A 10,764-nucleotide genomic window follows, 5' to 3' on the forward strand; every position below is an offset into this window, starting at 1 on the left:
TATGTACTCAATCATTTTGAGTACATATGGGCCTACGGGAGCCCCATCTGACATCTTGCACTGAAATAGTGCCCTTGAGATCTCAAATCTCTCATGCCTCGCTTGTCCTTGATACAGTTGACGAAGATGTTCAACCATATCGTAAGCGTCCATCAACTCGTGTTGCTTCTAAAGCTCAGAGTTCATGGTCGCGAGCATTATACAGGACACATCTAATGCGCCATCTTGATGCTTCCTATAAGCATCTTTGTCTGCTCGCGTGGCATTGGCAGGAGGAGCCTCTGGAATGGGCTGCTCCAGAACGTACAGTCTACGTTCCTGGGTGAGAACTATTCTCAAGTTCCTGTACTAGTCCAGGAAATTTGCTCCGTTGAGCTTGTCCTTCTCAAGGACAGAACGCAGGGAGAAAGAGTTCGTATTCGACGTCATGGTAATCTACAACAGAAATTAAAGCAGAAAGTAAATATCATATTCTTTTAAATCATTTAATTAGGCCTTTAACTAAATGATGCTCCCACTAAATTCTATAATTCATGTGGGACAAGATCCACATCATACTAACCCTTGAGTTAGCTTTGGCTAATACGCCCAAGATTTAGTATGATCGGTAGGTAACGATTTACCAATTACATCTCTATGCAACTCTTGTTTATAGGATCATTATCCGTAGTTATATAAAAACTTGAGTTAGCTTTAGCTAATATGCCCAAGAATTAATATAAATGTGATTTATGTCCTAACTTTCCAACCATTGGAAGAATGCCTATAGTTGTACTCGATCCAACCGAGTTAACTAGGAATACTCAATCTAATTGAGTTTGTACTCGCCCATGCGTTGATAAGCGGGACCAAGATTGTCCCTCCGTACCCTACCAAGATAATATGTGTTGCTCTGCTTTGGCAGATTCAACAACACATGTGATCAAGGTAGTGATAGGTATCACAGCACGGTAGGCATTTGAGTTGACGTGATTGAGATCTAATCTAATCGAGAGGGTGCATATTGTACACGATTTAGATCTAATCTAATCGTTAGGCTCTAATTAATTACTAATTATGCATCACATACACACAAGCAATTAATTAAATTATTTGTGATTAGTCATGGCCCTACTATGATATTCTCATGCCAATGAGAAGATCGGATGGTCAACCTAAGGTCAACAGCTTCTCAAGCTCCTCCCTTTGACCACCTTGTGTTGCTCGCGCCCTCCTCGTAACTCCGTCTCGAGTGGACCTTCCACTGCTCCAATTTTGTACATTACAATTTTGAAACTCGAGTTACATTCGAGTCTAAACTAATTTACAACAAGAATAAATGGAGAAAGGCACAATGCGCAGGTCGCGTATCAAATATACAGCACACACAACACGAATGACGGTGTGCAGGCCGTAATACGAATTACAACACAAATATACCAATCAAATTGGGTCTTTTTGGGCCATGACTATCACAAATGATACATAATTCTAAATTATGTATTTTCTATAATTTTATGTAATTTTTACTATAATTTTTATAATTTTTATGTGTAAAATTCCCGGCGGTTCCGTTTAGCGGGTTTTCGGGCGCAATCGCGGAACGAATCCCCTTGCGGGGCTAGGGGCAGCACCCCTACCCACGATCTAACCATCGCGAGTGTTCCTTAGTGATCCTACAGTGCCTTAGCCCACTGTCCCAAAAGGATTTGGGGTGAAACCTTGCCGTTTCGGAAAAATCTTCTCGGTAGCCGAAGCCTACAAGTGTCTAAACACTTGTGCTTCGCTTCTACGAGAAAAATACCCATAAAAAACCATAAAAACCTAATTTTACAGAAAATTATTATAACGACCCGGCCCATTTGGCGGCCCATTTTGCGACCCTCGGGTCGTCGACCGTCGACCGTTGGCCATGCCGTTACTCACTAGGACTTTCCACCCCTGGCCATTGGATTTTTGCCTCCCCCAGGATTCGAACTCTAGACCTTCAGGCTTAAGTACTAGAGTTTATGAATCCTGGTAACCAAGTGAGAGGCGTCGGTCGATGACCCGAGGGTCACCAAATGGGCCGACAAATGGGTCGAGTCGTTACAATTACAGAACCTACACTTTTCATAAAAACGCAAACTAAACTCGTACAAGACTTCACACGTGGCTCTGATACCACTGTTGGGTTTTTCGGGCCGCGAAAACTACTTTTTCGCGTCGCAGAAACCCCGAAAGCCCCGTCACCGAATCCGTGCGAAGTAAAATAAAACAAAAGTTTACGAGTACGAGTTTCTTAGACTTAGTTCTAAACTAGATTTACAAGGAGAAACCCTTTTACCCTTGATGCGTGCCCTTTACGAATCCCGCTCGTCCAAGGAAGTGTCGGATCTCGAGATCGTCAAGCGTACGATCCTCTAGAAGTATCCACGCGAACAAATGGGTGGAGAAAAACTAAACAAAGGTGTGCTAGCACCTTTGATCAGTCACGGCAAGAGGAGGAGAGGGAGAGCAAGAAGAGAGAGCAAGGAAAAAGATGAGTTGAATTGGCTTGAATGAAAAAATCAATTTCATTCACCACCATAAGTGGCCGGCCACAATGGGAATTGAAACCCCCATTCTCATTTAATGTGGCCATTAAAGAGATTTGTAACCTCTATGAGGTGGCACACACATGTGCTAAACATGATGATGTGTAACACCATTATTCGCCACTTAATGCCAACTCACAAATGAGGTGACAAATAGTCAAGTCAAACTTAACTCTTCCTCTTCCTCTCAAGTCAAGTCAAACTTGACTTAATCTCTATCATGGTTGATCTAATCCAACCATCTAATTTATGGCATCCACATTATGGAGGTTACAAGTCCCCTCTTTAATGGCATCCACATTTAATGAAAAGGAGTTACAACTCCAAGAGGTGGCCGGCCACTTTTGTAAGGAATGAAAAATTCATTTTTCATTCAAGGGCATTCACTTCATCTTCTTCCTTGCTCTCTCTTCTTGCTCTCCCTCTCCTCTCTTGGCCGAACCTTACCAAGGTGCTAGCACACCTTTGTGTTAGGTTTTCTCCACCTATTTGTTCATGTGGATATTTCTAGAGGGTTGTACACTTGACAACCTCGAGATCCGGCATCACTTGGAAGAGTGGGATACGCGAAGAGCTTCGCGTCAAGGGTAATTCCTTCTTCTAGTTTAGAACTAGCATAAAACTCGTACTCGTAATGTTTTTCGAAAGTTTTACTTCGCACGGATTCGGTGGCATGGGGGTTTCGGGGTTTCTGCGACGCGAAAAAGCGGTTTTCGCGGTCCGAAAAATCCAACAATCTCTGCCAGAGACAAGTAGAAGTATAAAATAGAGTTACCTATTCTTTATAGACCGATCGAGCAATTAGAGCTAACATTATATATATATATATATATATATATATATATATATATATATATATAAGGAGAACTTAATTAATAACAGGTCGAAGTATATAACATTAGGAAGGGATGAATATAAATTCATCACAAGTATTTACAATAATAACATCAAGTATAAAAAACATCGATTTACCCCTGATTATAACAGCTTGAGGAGTAGATCAGGAGGCCGATTTTTCACTAGTCTCCTCCGGTCAGGGAAACTAGCTGGAGGATTAGAAATCAATAATCCTAGCTCCTTCAATTGTTCCTCTCCACTATTAGCTTCGTAGTTAAGAGCCCTCAAGAAAGAATCCACCATAGGATTAAGGAGAGCAGGAGATTTAAGGTATGCCTTTTCTTCGCTGTTCAAAACGGGCATCCTCATTGGCCTTATAATCTGCCAATTCTTCTTGATAAGCTTTTAAAGTAGTCTCTTTAAGATTCAGAGTAGATAGTTGGTCTGCTAATTCAGTTGCATGAGTATCTTTTAGTGATTACAATTGGGAAGACAATTAATCGATCTCAGAAGCTTGTTTCTCCAATTTAGAGGATAACTCCTCATTACGGGCATTTGTCGACTAAAACTGAGACTAAAGGCTTTCTATGTTGACCTTATATTGGTTCGATTGCTCAGTCTCAGTTTGTAGTGATTGGCGAGCTTCTTGTAACTAGGTGGATAGACTGTCTAGTTTCTTAATGGCCTGGGCAGAGGATAATTCTGAGATTTGCCGCCTTAATGCCCTATTCTCTTGGATTAAATTATACAATAATCGAGTTATGCTCATATTATTTATCAAACGTTGCAGAAACAACAATCATTAAAAAGGCACTTAAGAAAAGATGAATGTAAACATGAACAGTTTTACCTTAGTCTCATCAAGAGAAAATCTATCGACCAGTTCAAAAGGATTAAGTCCTTCAAGGCCCCCCCCCCCCCAAAAAAAAAAAAAATATATATATATATATATATATATATATATATATATATATATATATAGGAAGGGTAGGAGTGGAGGAAGAAGTAGAAGATAAAGTAGTTTGGGTTGAAGAGGGACAAAAAATCAAAAAGGGTGAGTCTTGAACAAAAGTAGTAGGAGAGCTATCACTACCAGTAGGCAAGTTCATAGAAGAAGAGGAAGCAAGGGTAGGATAGAGAGTAGAAAGAGGAAGATCAGGAGAAGAAGGAGTAACATCTATAAGATGAGTATCGGCAGAGAAGGAGACAATTTTTTACTTAGGGGAGGGGGCAAGAGTTAACTTGCGTCGTTTCTCAGTAGGGGCCTCCTTAGAGGATTTCTCCGAACCTACGGGAGAGGTAAGCTCGATGATTGGAGGAAGATCGATGAAAGTTCCCTCTGGAGTCTGTTAGTGAGAGCCCAAGAGCCTATCATGTGATGATTGTTGTATGGACTCGATGTATCATATTCTTATATATATATATATATATATATATATATATATATATATATATATATATAAAGGCATTTCTTTATGGTTAATATACTTACTTGTATTGGTGCCAAATAACTAAGTATAAAGCGTCCTTGAGTAGAAAGTTCTTATCTATATCAATCGATTGGTTGAATTGATAATGAGATGATATAGAGAACACTACTCTTAATCATTCCTAGTCAAGTATTAACATTCAAGGACAATGTTAATGCGATGAGACTAGCATGTAAGTCAACTCGATGACTTGATCTCACAAGTCATGGATATTAGATATCAAGTTGACACATGGGTATGCATTGGAGAATGTATACTGAATGATCCGCCATGAGAAAGTATCATGGATCGTTATATGAGTGTCATATACTTTCTCATGTGACTATTAGTATGACTATCAGTCCTTGGACCTGAAGTCACCATGGTTCCTTACATAAGGAGTTGCGTACTTTGGCTTCGTCAAACGTCACCTGTAAATGGGTGAACTATAGAGGCGACTACTGGGTATGTAACAAATTATGCGGAGGGATGTGAGTGATGTAGAAGGGATCTACCCCTCCTATATGACAGGAGTGATATCATGATTCTTGATAGAGTGAGACCACTAAGTGCATGGTCATGCCCAAATAAGTCAATATGAGATATTGAGCTCATTTGATTAGAGTGAGTCTACTTGGAGTTCAAGACATAGATTGAATAGAGGATGACACGGTTTATACCTCATGTTGATCAATCTAAATGTCACTGATAGAAGGACATTGTCACATATTGTGAGAGTCACAATTAGTAGTCACATCGATGATGTTGGATCTCAACATTCTTGTAACTTGGGTAGTAATGATGTGTTGCTAGATACCGCTCATTGTTTATGTTTCTAAATGGGTTTAGGAGCATTGCCAACGTTACAAGAACCTATAGGGTCACACATAGAGGACAGTTAGATGGAGATTAGGTTCATATGATGGACCAAGAGGATTAGGTTCATGTGATGAACCAAATTGGATTAAGAGTAATCTAAATTAGACTAATTGAGTTGGACTCAATTTGATTCATGTGTCGAATGAGTCTAATTTAGACTATGATTCATTGAGTCAATTTAAACCAATGAATAGAGATTCATTAAATTAAATTGATTTGAATCAAAGGGTAGATTTGATCAACCATGGGAGATAAGAGGTCAAGTTTGACTTGACTTGAGAGGGAAGATGAAGGGTCAAGTTTGACTTGACCAAATGCCACTTCATTGTGACTTGGCATGGGTCGGCCAATGATGATGTCCCACATCATCAAGGCTACATCATTGTGTGTCACCTCATGAGGAAGACCAAGAGTCATGACTCTTGGTATTACATGGAGGTATAAAATGTTCTAATAGTGGTCGGCCACATAAGAATGAATGAGAGAGGTGTGCTTATTCATGGTCTCTTCTTCATGCTCTCTTTTTTTCTCTCCTTCTCCTCCATTGTCGAGACCTCTCAAGAGTGCTAGCACACTCTAAGTGGTTCTCTCCACCTTTTATCCGTGTGGGTACGTGTAGAGGAGTGTACAGTTGACAATCTACGAGATCCGACAACTATTTGGACGAGCGGGATAAGCGAAGGGCATCGCTACAAGGGTAATACTTCCTTTTCATATAGATCCAAGGTAGATCTAGTGTAGACAAACATATACATGAACTTTTATTTATCTATCTTCGCACGGATCCGTGGCTAGCTTCGAGGCTTCCACAATGCAAAAAGAGGTTTTTGCGGCTCAAAATTGCTAACAGAGTCGCCTCATGGGAACTGGAAGTAACCCCTGTGGAGACAAGAACTGTTGGGTTTTTCAGGCCGCAAAAACCGCTTTTTGCGTTGCGGAAACCCCGAAATTCCCATGCCACGGATCCGTGAGAAAATTAAAATTTCGTAAAACTTCGAGTATGAGTTTTCTAACCTAGATCTAAACTAGATCTACAAAGGAGAAGAGCTTTACACTTGATGCGAAGCCCTTCGCTTAATCCCGCTCGTCCAAAGTTCGCCGGATCTCGAGAGTGTCAAAGTAGACACTCCTCTATGTGTATCCACACAAGCAAGAGATGGAGAGACCAAACAAAAGGTGTGCTAGCACTTTTTTAGAGTTCAGCCAAGGGAGGAGAGGGAGAGAAGAGAAGAACTTGAGGAAGAAGATGACTTGAATGAAAAATCAATTCAAGCTTGTAAATCCACAAAAAGTGGTCGGCCACCTTCAAGTGAGTGGTTATATACTCCATGGAATTTCAAGAGTCAAAAACTCTTAATCTCCCTCATAAGGTGGCACACCATGAAGTGGTCTTGATGATGTGACACATCATCATAAGCCCACTTAATGCCAACTCACCAATGAGGTGGCAAATGGTCAAGTCAAACTTGACCCTTCATCTTCCTCTCAAGTCAAGTCAAACTTGACCACTTCTCTCCCTTGGTTGATCTAATCTAACCATTGGTTCAAGTCAATTTTAATTTAATGAATCTCTATTCATTAAATTAAATTAATTAAATGAGTCTAAGTCCAAATTAGACTCACTTAACACATGAACCAAATTGAGTCCAACTCAATTAGCTCAATTTGGATTACTCTTAATCCAATTTGGTTCATCACATGAGCCTAATCCTTTAGGTTCATCAAATGAACCTAATCTCCATCTAATTGCCCTTTATGTGTAACCCTATAGGTTCTTGTAACGTTGGCAATGCTCCTAAACCCATTTAGAAGCATAAGTAATGAGCGGTATCTAGCAACACATCATTACTACCCAAGTTAAAAGAATGTTGAGATTCAACATCATTACTAATTATGACTCCTCACAATATATGACATTGTCCTTCTATCCTAGACATTTAGATTGATCAATATGAGGCATAGACCGTGTTATTCTCTAATCAATCTAAATCTTGAACTATAAGTATACTCACTTAATCAAATGAGCTCAATATCTCATATTGACTCATTTGGGCATGGCCATGCACTTCGTGGTCTCACTCTATCAATAATATCGATGTCACTCCCATCATATAAGAGGGATAAATCCCATCTACATCACTCACATCCCTCCGCATAATTTGTTACATACCCAGTAATCGCCTTTATAGTCGACCCAGTTACGGGTGACGTTTGACAAAGCCAAAGTACGTAACTCCTTATGTAGGGAATCATGGTGACTTCAGGTCCAAGGACTAGTAGTCATACTAATAGCCACATGAGAAAGTATATGATACTCATATAACGATCCATGATACTTTCTCATGACAGGTCATTCAGTATACATTCTTTAATGCATACCCATGTGTCAACTTGATATCTCTATATCCATGACTTGTGAGATCAATTAATCGAGTTGACCTACATGATAATCTCATCACATTAACATTGTCCCTGAAGGTTAATACTTGACTAGGAATGATTAAGAGTAGTGTTCCCTATATCATCTCACTATCGATTCAACCAATCGATTGATATAGGTAAGAACCTTCTACTCAAGGACGCTATTATACTTAGTTATTTTGCACCAATACAAATAAGTATGATAACAAAAAACAAATGTCTTTATTTATATACAAGAATATGATACAATGAGTCCATACAACAATCATCAAATGATTGGCTCTAGGGCTCTAACTGAAGTCCTTAAACCTGAAGTCGCTACGGTTCCCTACATAAGGAGTTGTGTACTTTGGTATTGTCAAACGTCACCTATAACAAGGTGGACAATAAAGTCGATCACTAGGTATGCAATGAATTATGCGGAGGGATGTGAGTGATGTAGATGGGATCTATCCCTTCCATATGACGGAAGCGATATCTGTAGGTCCCTTGATTAGTAGGACATAAGAAAGCATGGTCATGCGCAAATGAATCAATATGAGATATTGAGGTTATTTGATTGAGTGTGTCTACTTAAAGATCAAGAAACACAAAGGTTAGTAAGAGCATGACACGGTCTATGCCTCATTGATTAACCTAGATATCAAGGATAGAGTGGCAAAGTCATACAAGATAATAGCCATGGACAGGTTAGATCGGATCTCGACTTTCTCGTCACTTGGATAGCAATGATGCTTTGCTAGATGTCACTCATTGCTTATGTATCTAAATGTTGATTTGGTTACATTGCCAATGTTACGAGAACCTATTAGGTCATACACAAAGAATAAGTAGATTTGGAGATGGATTCATATGATGAATCATTAGATTAAGTCTTATCCGAATTGGACTTATTGAGTTAGACTCAATTGGATCTAATTGTTGGATTAAGTCCAATTCAAACTAGACTCAAGGAGTCAATTTAAATTAATGAAATGTGATTCATTGAATTTGAATTGTATGAGATTAATTGAGTAAGACTCGATTGAATTAGACTTGAGTTAGACTCAAGTGTATTAGACTTGAGGTAGACTCAAGTGAGGAGACTTGAGTTTGACTCAAGTGAGGCTTAATGGAGAAATTCATTGAATTTTGAATTCAATTAACCATGTAATTTAATTTTCGAAATTTAAAATGAGAGGTTTTCAAATGTGTCCTTAATGGAGAGTGAATGATCATTAAGGCTCATTAATGGAATTAATGCACATTAAGTGTTTTCATTGGATGAAAATACTTAAGTCATTTTTCCTCTCATTTTTGTAATTTCTTCATTGTCTTCTTCCTCTCCCCTCCTCTTGCCCGAAACCTTCTTTAGGTTGCTAGCACAATCTTAGGTGGTTTCATCTCCACTTTGTAAGTTTGTGAGATAAACAAACACTTGTTCGTGTGGATACCGTAGAGGCGCAAACGTGAGATCGTGCTGTAATCCGAGCTGTCGAGAGTCTGTGAGCACACTACAAAGGTATAATACTATCATGTTAGAAAACTTAGTATATGTAGTAATTTTTATTTCCCTACACATGGATTTTCTGGAGGAACTAGTGTTTTTCCGCTGCGCGTTTGCGTGTTTAGCGCATCTAGTTCCTTACAAATTTGTCATCCAACAGAATCTAATGGGAACCGCCCGATTACTCTTCCCATTCTAAGTGAAGGCGAGTAATAGAGTAGCAACCCGGGCAGAAGGGTGAGGCCCGTCCTATCCTTTGGCACTTGTATGGTGCACCCTCCCAAACATGTGACTGAAGGGTCATCTCTGAACTGATCTGATCCAACTCGGCTTGTAAGAGATACACCTCGGCCTTCTGTTGGTCTAAGACTCGTTGTTGTTGAGATATTAGTAAACCATATACATGAATTTGTCTGGATAGAACGGTTATCTCTGAAGTGTATTGGCCTCTTAGATCATCCAACTCCTTAGTTTTTAGCTTCAAATCTAGATAAGTCTTTTCCCGTAAAGCCCTTTCTGATTGGATTGCAGACCGAACTGCTAATAAGCGCGCCTCTAGTTTTCTTTGGTAAGAATGATGCAGGTCTAGAGCTTGGGGAGCTTCAGCTAAGGCCTTCTCCTCCTAAAATAATGGTTGATCCCGGGAGGAGGGATCTGAGACCATAACTTCCACTAGAATCTTTAGAAAGAAGTAAAACAAGGAGGAGCGAAACTTGATGTTATAGGAGATATGATCACACGTTTATTTAAATGGCTGAAGGTGTCACGAGATCATTATAGTAGAGGTTACGGGATCATGGTAGTAGGGGTCACGGGATCACTATAGCAGAAGTCACGAGATCGCTGTCATGGATATGAAAGGTTCAGGAAAGATTGGTATTTAATAAAAAGACAAAAAAGACTCAGGTCTAGTCAATCGGATACACTATACTTGAAGGGGAGGCTAGTGATATGGGTTATAAGGAGTGGATCCCGTGTAATAATGTGAAAGGGGATGGAGAAGAGGGAAGAAATAGGGAGGCCCGGATAAGATGGATGCGCTCAGTAAGCAAATCCCGATCGAAAATATAGGACCGGTCGGGATAAAATTAACGAAACGCACAATGCTAGTGGGTAT

The sequence above is a fragment of the Zingiber officinale genome, chromosome 3A, assembly GCF_018446385.1.
Source record: "Zingiber officinale cultivar Zhangliang chromosome 3A, Zo_v1.1, whole genome shotgun sequence".
NCBI lineage: Eukaryota > Viridiplantae > Streptophyta > Magnoliopsida > Zingiberales > Zingiberaceae > Zingiber > Zingiber officinale.